We start from the raw sequence: 13,485 nt of genomic DNA, 5'->3' as shown, positions 1-13,485 counted from the left end.
ATGGTTGGCGCACGCGGCGCTCCCAAAAGAAGGGAAAGGGGGCGGCGGGCTCGCAGCCTGCTAGAGTTCTCCCACCACTTCTCTATCTCTACGAAGCACAGCAGAGGCTGTGACTAGGGGAGCTTCGGCTAGCCACATCGGCCCCCACTTTCGGGCGGCAACGGAGGCGGGTCTGGTCGTGGGAGAGAGAAGGAGGGAGGCGGGTCGCGAAGGCAGGAAGGGCTGTGGCTGGAACCAAGGCTGTGACGGGGGCAGGGCTGTGGGACCGAGCGAGGCCCGGAAAGAAAGGAGGATCCTGACTGCGGGACCGGGCTGGGCCGTGCCGGCCCAGGTAAGAGACCGGAGTTGTGGGTGCAGGAAGTGAAAAGGGCGACGAAAAACATACCCGCGCCGCGGCCGGGACACCATGCCGCTTCCATATAGTGGAAATCAAATATCCTGCGAAGGAGACGGGTGTATATTTTCTCCCCTCAATAAATTAAAAGATGTGCATGACCCTTTACGAGCCGAAGCCGAAAAGGCCGTTTAGCCCAATAGTAATATTTTAGTTCAGGCACGTGCAAAGCGCTTTATGTTTACCTGGGAACAGTTAACCCCCGCGCGCGCGCGGCGAACCCGTGTTTCCTTGTATGTGTGTGTCACTTAGATACGTATGGCTGTAATCTTAACGTGATTGGCTCCCTGTGTGTATACGCAAATGGTGGTAAATACTTGCCACTGAGTGACACGTGCAGGGGTTGAATATTATGTGTGTTATGAACGAGATAAGGGTTGCCCTGTTTTCTTGTGAAAGTTATTTGAGACGAGAGAATTAACGGGGTGCAGTTTTCACAAAACACCTGTATATCTCCGACTCTGCACGTAAAGATCTAACACGCCACCAATGCGACAGGAAAAATGTTGTTTATCAAATCGACGAATCACTTTCCAAAGAAGTGACGGTAGCCTAGGGCGATCTTCCACTTACAAACACACACAGGGCGCCCCCTTTCCAAAGAGAAAAGGAAAAAGCTATTCAGCCCCCAACTGCAGGCAGAGACAAATTTCCATGGCGTTTTTAAAATATAACATGGGCATAACGCTGGATCTGGTGGCACAAATTGGCTGGATTGCTGTGTATCTTCTAGCTCGTCCGTAGAGGCAACCCCATCTATAAGAGCTAAATTGCATAAGCTCAAAACTATTATTTTGTTTTTGCATTGAAAATAGGTTGCTATGTAACCCTTGGCTCAAGATAAATTCTTGGGCTGATGAACTTTTTAAATCTTAGGTTGGGTGAAGATTAGAGCTTTTGTTAGTTTAGTTTAAATTTTGTTGTTGTCTGTTTTTCCTGTTGAGCTGTAAACAGAATATGTATGCTAGAGAAAGGGAATGTTTACCTTTCGGTTCCAGAAGAAATAAATCTGCATGCAGACTCCCTTCTCTCCCTCTTCCCCAAGTTGGTATGGTCAGTTTCAATTTCAAAGCAGTGTCATTTGGGCAAGTGTTAAGGAATGGGCCTTCTCTCCTGCCTGTCTAAGGATTTGGTGTCTGTCTTTTCCTGTGGCATTTGATAGTTAAGGTGCTAGCTAATTCATGAAACAAGAATTATTTCTCCAATTCTCAAATTCAGCCACTGAATTTTTTTTTGCTGCTTGTTAAGTTAAAATAGTTGCACTTAGGTGTTGACATCACTGTATTTCTTTTCACTGTGACTATGAGATGATGTGGCCTCTACTGAACAACGTACAACTTTCTTAATTATTTTTATTTATTTATCAAATTTATATGTCACCTATCTCACGGTGTGAGGTAACACTAAGCACATTATACATCTCTCTTTTTTAAAGTCTGCTTTTAAAACCTGAACTGAAACAATAATGAAATATATAACTTTCCCAGTGCTCTTACAAGATTCATTTTACAGGACCAAATGTGAACATGATTTAATTTGCAGTGTTTGTCTATTTTTTTTCTCATATAGTTTATTTAAATGTATTCACTGCTTTCGAAACAGTATTTACAGATAGTTTATTGTGGTCCATCCTTAGAGGCAAAGTTATCAGTAAAAGTAATAGTTAGATAATTAACTATCTTGAAAGCCTAAACAAATAAAATGTATTGTCTGATTCAAAAAGTCCACGTGACAGAAGTTCACTTTCATAAATAGTGCTACATTCATCTCACCTGCCAAGAAGGTCTTTTGCATGGAAGAAACCACTTAGATATGATCTATGGATTTGGCAAAATGGAGGAATCCCAATTCTTTGGGTATGTAGGTCCAAGAACACATAAGGGCTTATGGGAAGTCCTTACATTTTGAACAGAAGGATAAAAACCAGGGAAGGATAATCTCATAACCTATTTTATACAATTTTGCTAATATAAGCTTTAGATAAAATTTATTGCTGCTTTTATCTGGTATTATTTTCATACTGTAAGGTCTATCTTTATTTTAATTTCTGTAATTTCATATGGTTACTTTGTTGTTGTTTTATTTTATCTCCACTTAGGAAATTTTTAACAATAAGTAGCATTTTTGTAAAAAAAAATTGCTCCCATTTAGTAAATTTGTTGCTATATCCTATAGCTATATTTGTAGCTATAACCTAAATCAGACATATGTATGTCTACAGCTATATCTATCTCCATTTCTATATCTATATAGCTATAGAGTATTCATCTTTAAAGGCCACTAAAATACTGTGGGAAGTCATCCAGTGCTAATTTCCTTGACTAATTCAGGTCTTATTTATTATTTATTTTTAGCAAGTTTTCATATTATTTTGGAATGCCCTAGTTTTAGGTGAGAAAAAGGTTATTTGGGCAGTCTCTGGCAGGGAAATGCAAACTTTGGGGTCTGGGACATATTTGCAATTATAACTGGTTATGTTATATAAAATGGCCACAGTGGAATACTTGCCTATTAACAAAATGGAGTCTGAACATAGTCAGTCACAAATGCCAATTTAGTGGAAGTTTAACTAGCCCTCTAGGATGATTTCTATCAACCCATTGGCACCTTTATGAGGTACCAAATACTTTGTGGCAAATAAATAAAATGCTAGAGGCTGATGGTTTCCTTTGTAGTATGCCAGCTTCCTGTTTATGTTTTTTAAAATTATTTTTAATGCAATTGGACATTCTGAAAGAAATAAAAATGGGCAACCTTTCAAATTCTCTACAACTCTTTCTGAGACCAATTATAAGGAAAAAAGGAAATCTAAAAATTATACTAGAAGTTCAAGTTATCAGGTATGAAATTTAAAGTCATTCCTAACATAAAGACTATGGACTGAATAAAGGTATAGATTTAGTATTAAATTACACTCAGCATCAGGCTAAAAAAAATGGATATACCTATCTACACTGAAAATACAAATACGTTCATGCCCAGTCCATCACCTGAAATTGCTGATGTAGACAAACATCTGTCTCACGTTCCAGCTAGTGGAATATCTAAAATAATATGGTTGATATGCTTCTTCCTTCCTTTCTTCTGCCTATCACAATAGTGGGCATTTTGGTATTATGTCAGTGCTTTATGGCTGAAGATTTTGTATGCAAGTATTGAATGAAAAATAGATTTCTGTTCGCTTATATTGGCAATTCTTGAGGAACGTTTCAGTCTACAGCACACTTTGAGCAGCTGTTCTTAGATAAAACAGATATTTCCATTAGTTGGTAAGTTGATTCCTCTGCTATTAAGTGAATAATTTACAAATATGTGCACGTTTTGTTTCTTGTTTCTTTGGCAAAGTGTCCTTTAGATTTCTAACTGCATTATTTTTATAAGCATAGGTAGTGCACTTTTAGCCACATAACTAATTCAATATCAGTCAGTGCAGCATGTGTTATTGAGATATCTTTATACTGTATCGTCCTGTAATCAATGTAAATTCCTTTTTAAAAAGCAAGAAAGTAGAACCATAAAATTATTGATTTTTTAATATTGGATATTTTGTGTTGTGGGATTATATTGTTTTCCCCCTAGAGAATAAATCAAAGAGGATTAGAAAAATAATCAAATTTACCCTATGTTTGATTATGCATATGGGGTAGTTTCATGTCAGTTACCTTATGTCTTATGTAAAGTAAAAGTACTTTTGATCACTTTTATAATTATATTTATTTCTAGAAAGAGGGAAATGTTTCAGCCTTGAGGAGGAGTTCATCAGTGTTGCCTTGTCTTGCCCCAAGTGTAAACTCATAGTAGGACACTTTTGTTCATATTTAGGCACATGTGAAGACCTAACGCTCTTGAGAACTTTATAATATTGGGAAATACAGTAAAAAGATTATCAGCAGCAAGTGGATAGACTCAATTACAGTAGCAATTGATGCATTGTTTGGACCAAATTGGGGACTGGAGAAAGTTTGTATGACAGAATTGACACTGACTTGATAGTACATAATTAATCAATCAATCAAGAAAACTTCAGAAGGCCAGATCTCATTGTAGGAGGTCTAGAAAAAAACCAACCCCATTCTGCAGTGGAAAAATGAGATCAGAGAACTTCCCTTTTCTGTTCTATCCTCCAGGCTCTACATATTCAGTTCCTCCAATCTCTCCTAATATATTTTGTCTCATATCTTGCATCATTTTTGTTGCCCATCTCTGGACTCTCTCAATCTTATCAATATCTTTTTTTTTAAAGTGAAGTCTCCAGAACAGGACACAGGATTCAAATGAGGTCTATAAAAGCCCTGTATAGCAGGATTAGGACCTCTTTTTTTTTCCTGCTGGTGATCCTTCTAGGGATCTATCCCATAATTTTGTTTGCCTTCACAGATGCCTGGCCACACTGTTTGCTTTTTTTTGTAGCCATCTGCTGTGAGCACAGCTAAATCCTTTTCTTCTGTTGTTGTGTCCAACACTGTACCCCCCATACTGTGCTCAGCCAGAGGATTCATTTCCCCTAAGTTACAATTAGAAACATTGAACTGCAGTTTCCACATTTTGACCAATTTTCCAGCAATGCCATGATATGAATACCTCCAGGAACATCACACACACCTTTATTATTACACACCTTTGTGTCATCAGCAAAACACTTACCTAGAAATCCTTCTGTTACCGTATTTTCCGGCGTATAAGACGACTGGGCGTATAAGACGACCCCCCAACTTTTGAGATGATTTTCATGGGTTAAAAAGTCGTCTTATACGCCAGAAAATATGGTATATTACTTACAAACACATTAAACAGGACAGGACCTAGGCCTGCGCCTTGTGGTACACCTCTTGTGACTGGTTTCTGTTCAGATAGTGCCCCATTAACAATCAACTTCCTATCCACTGAACCACCCAGTGGGTAAGTCCCTAGCCTGTACAATGAACTCATCATGTGGAACTGTATCAAATGCTTTGCTAAAATCCAAATTTCGACATAATTTAAAAAAAATCAGGTTGAGGTGACAGGATCTTCCCTCAGTAAGAACATGCTGTTTGGGGTTTTTTGGTGGGTGGGTGGGTGGGTTTTAGACTTCTCCATCACTTATCCTTCAACACAGTTTCTAATTTTCAGCTGTTCTGAAAAATAATGTCCTTACCCTTTCGATTATCTGCTAGTTGAACTCTGTTTTCATATAGCTTTCCAGCACTGTTTCCTTAACCCCAGATTTTTCTTTGACGTTCCTTCGAAGACCACAGCAAGGATGTAGAGATTGGTATAAATATTGTTCTTCAAAGATTTTTAATGGATTGACAACCCCTCCCCCCATGCAGACTGCATTTGGTTCTGTTCCTGAGATTCTTTTACAATACAGAATGTTTACAGTCACCTTACATTGCGATACATATCTGAAAAAGCCTTTGCTTCATGCACATTTCTTTCTCTTTTTTTCTTATGTCTATTTTCCAGTGCAGCCCTTTAAAGGATAAAATTAAATGTCTAACAGTTACACAGCCTTTTGAGGATGCTCTCTGGTCATCTTCATCAACTTATGTCTCTCCTAAAGAGAAACACAGAATGTGCAAAACATCAGTACAGATAGTCCTCCGTTTACCACCAGTCGCTTAATAACAGTTCAAAGTTATCTCAGACTTTAAAAAATTACCTCTTACCTGCCCTTGAAATTATGACTCCCCCACCTCCCAGTTATGTGATTGCATTATTTATTTATTTTATTTATTTTAATTCCATTTATATCCCGCCCTTCTCTGAAGACTCAGGACGGCTTAAGGGCTCTTGGCAACCAATTCACATTTAAAAACAATTGTAGTGTCCCGGATTTGTTCAATGACCATGTGATTCACTTAATGGCCATGTGGTTCACTTAACTATGCTGACTTGCTTTACAACCATTTTTTACAACAATCATAAAGTTAGCTCTTCTTACATGGTGCTTTGGCATATGACTGCATTAACTTACAATGTATAATTCCAGGCTTCATTGTGGTCATAAGTCAATAATTAATTGTAATTACTACTTGGAGATACTCTCAGCCACCTTGCCCATAAAAATATAAATAAACTCCTTTTTTAAAAAAAATGTAGCTAATCCATTTGGTGAGAACTTTAAAAAACGTACACTGTTATTTTTTTAAGCAGATTTTTGACAAGAGATATAAACATGTTGGTGGGTTGTTCTATGTTCCTGTTTTGCTCTGGAGAAGCTCATTTTAGTGTATGAGACAAATCCGATTGCATGAAAATTTGTGTCAGATTAAGTTTCAGTTTTAGCCACATTTCTTGGCCACACCTTCACACATTTGTTGATCCTGAGTTAATAGAATGGATGAATAGAGGAACTAATTTAGTGAGTGACAACTGGAGAAATCTAACAATATCAGCAGGAGTTGCTGGTTTTGCATTATTTTATTATTACTACTGCTGTGCCTCTTGTTTGTTGAGTAATACACATTGGAGTAAGTCATAATGTAGTTTATTTTGGTTGAGCGTGATCTGTGAAAATAGCTGCAGATTAACTGTTATGATAGATAATTTTTTTAAAAAAACCTTTTTTCTATGGCTTACTTTCTACTTTTGTTCTTGTCTGATATATTCATTACAATGATAATTTCTTTATCATTAAATTATTAGCATGTAATACAAATGCTATATGCATTTCATGAATATATATGACATTTATATTATATACTAATGTAATTCCTAAAACATACAAAGTGTTCTGGATTGTGTCCAGATGCAAATACAGCATCTGCCTGCAGCACCTTAAAGCAGCTGTGCCTTTTCTTGGAAACATCTGGCTGTTTTAAAAGGATTGCAGAAAGGTACTGTAGTAGGGACGCGGTGACTCAGTGGGTTAGGACGCTGAGCTTGTCAATCAGATGGTCAGCAGTTTGGTGGGTCAAATCCCGAGTGCCGCATAACAGAGTGAGCGCCTGTTACTCGCCCCAGCTTCTGACAACCTAGTAGTTCGAAAGCACGTAAAAATGCAAGTAGAAAAATAGGGACCACTACAGTGGGAAGGTAACAGCGTTCTGTGCGCCTTTGGCGTCTAGTCATGCCGGCCACATGACCACAGAGATGTCCTTGGAAAAGCGCTGGCTCTTCGGCTTTGAAACGGAGATGAGCACCGGCCCCTAGAGTCGGAAACGACTAGCACACATGTGCGGGGGAACCTTTACCTTTACCTTGCCTTACTGTAGTAGTGGTCCTACACAATCCAAAACATCTGTTTGAACCTGGACCTGAAGCTCTGTGCAGCCCTGATAGCTAATGCTGCAGTTGATGAAGGCAAACATATATTATAGAATCAAATATGAAAAGTGGGGGTAGAAGAAGATAAAATGTAATATATGTAAATTATAAACATATAAGAATAGTTTTAACAACTATTAGGCTGTTCAATCTGCACCTACTGAAAATAAATTCCCCTTTTCCTATTCTGTCTAGTTTGTGTTAAATATATTCCCAGTACATAATCCAATCATTAAACAATAAATTGTTTATGGCATGTTAGCACGCAGTATTGGGTAAGGTATCAGACTGCATTTCATTTATGCCAGCAAATATGACAAATGGTTGTCTTTCTGTATTGGGTAAATATTTGTGACTATTACTTCATTATGCAATAACTCAAGAAATTGTGTAATATGTGGGTTTGCAAACTGGAAAGCGTACATTTTTATTTTATTTTTTCCTTTTTCTTTGAAGGAATGAAATATTAAACCAGCAGGCAAGCCAAACACGCATATTAAAAAAACAAGAAACCATAAAAATACATGCATAAGCATAATTGGAGATACAGTGTCCTCTTTTAAAAGGCATTTATTATTTTTCAGCAAGAAGTGCTGTGAAGAATTACACATTATTACTACTCTTGTGCAGTTATTCTTTTTAAACAATTTCTGCCAATTATGAGATGAAGTTATTATAAGCCAATGTATCAATTAAGAATGATTGAAAGAATGTGCAAAATAGGCTGCTCTTTGGATGGTGATAAAAAGTAAAGCACTAAAAAAATTCTTTGTTGGAAAAAATAACAGCTTTGCTTTGCTAAGTTCTCCAGCTCCTTTTATTTAAAAATGTTATGTTAGTTGTTCTCATGTTTCATGTGCCCAGCCAGCTGCTAGATCATTACATGTGAGGGGTTTTGTTTGCTAAGTACATTATTGTGCAGGAAGAGGCATTGGGAAATGGAGTGCCAAAGCTTCGTGATATAGCAAAGTAGCAAGGCAGCTTGTTTTCCTTGTTCAAGACAACGGGTGGAAATACAGCATGAGTATATGTAGAACATACTGCCGTAATATGAAAGACATAGAGGCAAGTCTTGCTGGAAGCAAATCTCCTCCTGTGGAATTTTGGATGCTTTCTGAGCCTGGTTGCTTGCCTGTAGACATTTGTTTCCAGACTAGGTAACATCTTCAGTGCTGGAAAGAAGCGAGTTTGTTCTCTGTTTATATGGAGTAGCTTGACCTGTCTGGGTTGATGGGTAGTTGTTTACTCCTTGGTAGTTCCTTAATAAAAGTATTGTTTACTGTTGGTCTGGTGTTAATCCTGGTATTCATGATTATCTGGATGTTGTTTCCCTTTTAGCTTTTTTATTGTTTCTTCTGTATGGTGTGTACATGTTGTTTATCTCTATGTGCCTGTTGATTGCTGATTTGTCTGAGTGCCAAGCTTACAGGAATTTTCCTGCATTTTGAATTTAGCTTGGTCTAGGATTCTCATGGTTTCCCAGTTGAAACTATGGTTACGACTGTCCAGGTTTTGTGAAATTAAGCTGTTTTTTATTGTGTCTTCTGACCACTGGTTAGTGTTTGCAAATGCACTCTGCTAGTCTTCAGCCAATCTGTCTTTTATAGTGGCTCTTACAATCATTACACTATTGTACATGACTCCTGTTTTTTCTTCTTGGGCTATTAAGTCTTTTGGTGTATTCAAGATAACTTTGGAGGAATTTAGTTGGCTTATGCACTACAAAGATACAATGGTTGTAATAGTTTGTTAATTGTTTCTGAGATGTTTTTGATGTGTAGCAGTGTTATTCTTTTCATAGTTTGCATTGGTTGTGCTGTAGTAAGTTGAGAAACACTAAAGAAGTTTTTGCTAAAGTTGTATGGGTATCCATGGCTCACTTTTTATGTCTTTTGACATTGTGTTGAAATAAGTATTTAGAGCCAGGTGTCCCAAAATCATATTTTTTTTTCATTGATTTCGGCATACAGTTTCATTTTTATCTTTAGGACACTTTAACATAATTTTTCAGGTTTCAATCAGCTTCCTTACCTTTCAATCTGTGTTTGTGTATGCATTTGTGTGTGCATGTGTATGTGTATCTGTATATCTCACTAGCATCTTAATGGTATGTAACTTCCTTCCTTTGTTTTTAGCCCCCCTCCTTTCATTTTTTCCTCTTTCCTCCTTGCCAGTTCTTCTTTTTTTCTCTTCTCAGCTGATCTATATTCCACATCATTCATATAAATATATTTTAGGTATTCTTCCTCCCTTTTTTCCATCTATCTCCAGTTCTTTTTAAAAGATTTTTGTTCTAATCTTAGCACATCTCAAAGGCTGCTGATGCATTTTCTGGTGCTATATATTGCTATTTTCACTCTCTTCTGACATTTGAAAATAAAGTATCATGTCACAGATTTGATATATTTTCACCCCTTTTCCTTGCTCCTCATAATACCTAAAGTGGAGCTGTTGCACATTTCTAAAAATTAAAATTTGTTTGATAATTATAGGTGACTTCTGTCTTTCCTGAAAATAAGAGCTGTTTTTATCCCATGAACTATGTAGTTATATTAATGAGGCAGCTAATTCATTGAGGCCAAACAGTAGTTCATTTTTTACAAAAGGCAAAAGTTTTGTACAATTTCTGGGTTAATACACGATTAATATTTTTAAAAGAATGATAACACATTCATATATGCATGTATACATGTACTGCTGTCTAAGCACACTATAACATATACAAAATCATAATGAGAATTATACTTCTTCCTGGGCAATCATCCAGTCATTTGATGAGACAGATAAGGCACTGGTTATCATAAAAGGGAGTACCTGATATGCTACCGCAGTATGATTGTCATGATTTTCTTCATAAAACCATGAAGGAGCCAAGATTTGCTAAATTATTGCATGTATAGAATACAATCATTACCAGCTAATCATAGATATTTATGATACTGGTGAGTTATTGTGTTCCTATTGCTGCTGAACTGTGATTGCCTTTAGATAACAGAAAAATAGATCTGTCCATTCATGAAATTCATTCTGGCCTTATGTATGAAGTTTCATGTGCTCTTCCAACTTTCCATGCATTTTTAGGATGTGATATTACATCCTTAATGCTGGTTATAGAGAGAAAACTGGTCCTGAGGAATTCTTTGACAGAAAGAATTGATGCTGTACCAAGGTAGGGACGTGCCTCACTTAACATTCCAGGATTATTATTTATCTAGTCATCATATTAAATAAATAAAATAAATAAATAAACCTTTATTGTCAAAGTACAACATGTGTACATTGAGATTAGCTGAGCCTACCCCCGTGCTCTCTCCCCCCAACACACAGTGACAACAAACCCTCCATCCTACCACACCATGTGAACCAACTACACACACACCAGCCTCCCAAGTCAATTCTGCATAAGTTCACAGAGATTATATCCCATTTAAAAGCCTAACAGCCCACAGATAAAAGCTATTTTTCAGCCTGTTGGTACGGCTGGCTATACTCCTATATCTCCTACCAGATGTTAGGGGAGTAAAGAGATACCATCCAGGGTGTGAGTCATCCCTGAGAATCTTCCTCACTCTTCCAAGGCAACGAGCCCTGGCGATGTCATCCAGTGGTGTCAGGGGACAGCCCACAATGTCTTGTGCTGTGCTCACTAGCCTCTGTAATACTTTCCTGTCCGCGGCTGTCAGACCAGCATACCAAACCACAATACCATACGAGAGGACGCTCTCTATAGTAGACTGGTAAAAGAGGGTCATTAGCCGTTGTTCTATCCTGTTCTTCCGCAAGACCCTAAGAAAGTGAAGCCTCTGTTGGGCCTTTCTAGCCACCTGGGTTGTATTAACTTTCCAGGTCAGATCTTCACAGAGGTAGACTCCCAGAAATTTAAAGGAGGAAACTCTCTCCACACAGTCCTCCTCGATGTAAAGTGGGGCAGGTTCCTCCTTTTTTCTCCGGAAGTATAACACCATCTCTTTTGTCTTGCCAATGTATAGGTGCAAATTGTTACTACACCATATGGATATTATTGTATAATGTATTATGATTACCACTAGAAAGAAATTGATGACAAATTATATTCTACTGCAATGATTATAGTAAGGTCTGTTCCCAAGTCTTTTTGTTTCTAAGAAGTTGAGGTTTGACTCAGAGGGATGATATAAGCTCTTTTGGATGATATGCCTTTTAGCTTTTCAGACAAGGTATGTTCTGCATCTTATGGCCAAGCAGAAGGAATGCAAATGTGAAAGGACTATACAAATTGTCCTCGAGTTAGGATTGGTCACTTAGCATCTATCCAAAATTACAACTTCCCCCCCCCCAAGGTACTTATGACTTGGTTCCAAAGTTCTGATGCCTCCCCATCCGTGATCACAAAACTGCAGTTTGGGTGCTCAGCAACTGGCCCAAATTAATGTAACATCCCACAGTCACATGACTGTAGATTTGCTTAATGACTATGGTATTTTCTTAATGAGTTCTGCAGTAAAGGTCATAAAATCTGCTCAGTCTTTTTTATGACAGTCACAACTTAGAATCATAATGGGCTGGTTCTGTTATGGTCATAAGTCAAGGGGTATTTGTATTGCACTTTTTCCTGAGGGAGAGAATTGTTCCAGCATGTACCTGAATCTATCTAAATTAGCTGTGATATCTGTTTAGTTTTAAAAAATAACATAATGTATAATAACATGTGTCTTAATTTCTAGTTGGTATCTGGGAATGTATAGTATTATACTTAGCTAAATGTCAGGCACAAAGGATCAGGATTATACATTAAATTGCAGTTCAGAAGATTTATTGCTCAAGTCTACACATAATAATATAGTCAACTAAAGTTCCGTACTAAATTGATGCCAAATCAAGGTCAATGGAATTCAAGATGTTTGGACTTTTCTGGTAATGTAACGATTCTAACCAATGACATACTTAACCCCATTCCTCAGTTCTGCCTGATCTTCTCCTTCATGAACAGGCATTTTGTCTGAAATGTTTATAAACATACATATGTGCAATTTGTAACTTTTTTGGTATAGTGTATATGCACTGCTGTGAGAAAGTAAGATGGGTTATTTGATTTAGTCAGTAATTCCAAACACACATACACACACACAAAGGTGCAAATCTTAGTTCTCCAACATTGGAAATTTATTTATTTATTTATTTAGATTAATTAGTTAATTAGTTAATTCTTTGTAGATTCCCGAGTGCTACTATTATTTCAAATTATTGTAGGAAACAACTCCTGTACTCTTAATCTTGAATATTTCATATGAGAGAATAATTTTGGCCTATTAAAATCTACGATTGTCAGTAGAACAACTTTATACATAATTATGAGATCCAATTTATTTGATAGTTCTCAGACTAATTTGACTTGGCAGCCAAAATACATTTTCATTTATAATTGCATATTCCTTTAAATAATGTTAATTTTCTCTTAGAATATGGATGTGCTGCAAAGATAGCAACTTTTTTTAATGGCTTTGTAGTTTCCTTCCAGATTTATTGTAATAAAAGTAACTGGTTTTTAAGGATTTCAAAGGTTTGGCTGGCTTGTTCAACTTATCATTTGACATTCAGTACTAATCTTTTTTTTAATGTATTCCACTATTCCCTAGTCTAAAACCTGTTTTGCTGATATATTTTAAAGTCTCTCTTTAGTGAAACTCACCTTCTTGCAACTTCAGTGACTTGGCCATGTGATAGCCTTAGCAACAGTGTGGAAGTACTTTATATTACCTTCTTCCAGGTATTTTTTTTGTCTGAATTGCTTTCAGCCTAGAACTGACTAACCCAACTCTGATTAGCTTCTGTGTCAAGATAAGATCAGTTAGGTGCCGCAA

General features: G+C 37.1%; 1 protein-coding gene across 1 annotated transcript in view; it reads left to right on the top strand.

Annotated features, from left to right (window-relative positions):
- Positions 1 to 227: 227 nt before the first annotated feature.
- Positions 228 to 13,485, top strand: part of LOC310648443 (signal transducer and activator of transcription 5B) — a 61,232-nt gene continuing 47,974 nt past the window's right edge. The window contains exon 1 of the mRNA XM_083376280.1: positions 228 to 331. The gene's annotated coding sequence lies outside the window, so the exon portion shown is untranslated. The remainder of the gene's footprint in view (positions 332 to 13,485) is intronic.

The sequence above is a fragment of the Vipera ursinii genome (assembly GCF_947247035.1).
Source record: "Vipera ursinii genome assembly, chromosome: Z".
Taxonomy (NCBI): domain Eukaryota; kingdom Metazoa; phylum Chordata; class Lepidosauria; order Squamata; family Viperidae; genus Vipera; species Vipera ursinii.
The sequence above is the reverse complement of the archived record's forward strand: the minus strand, read 5'-3'. Positions and strand labels throughout refer to the sequence as shown.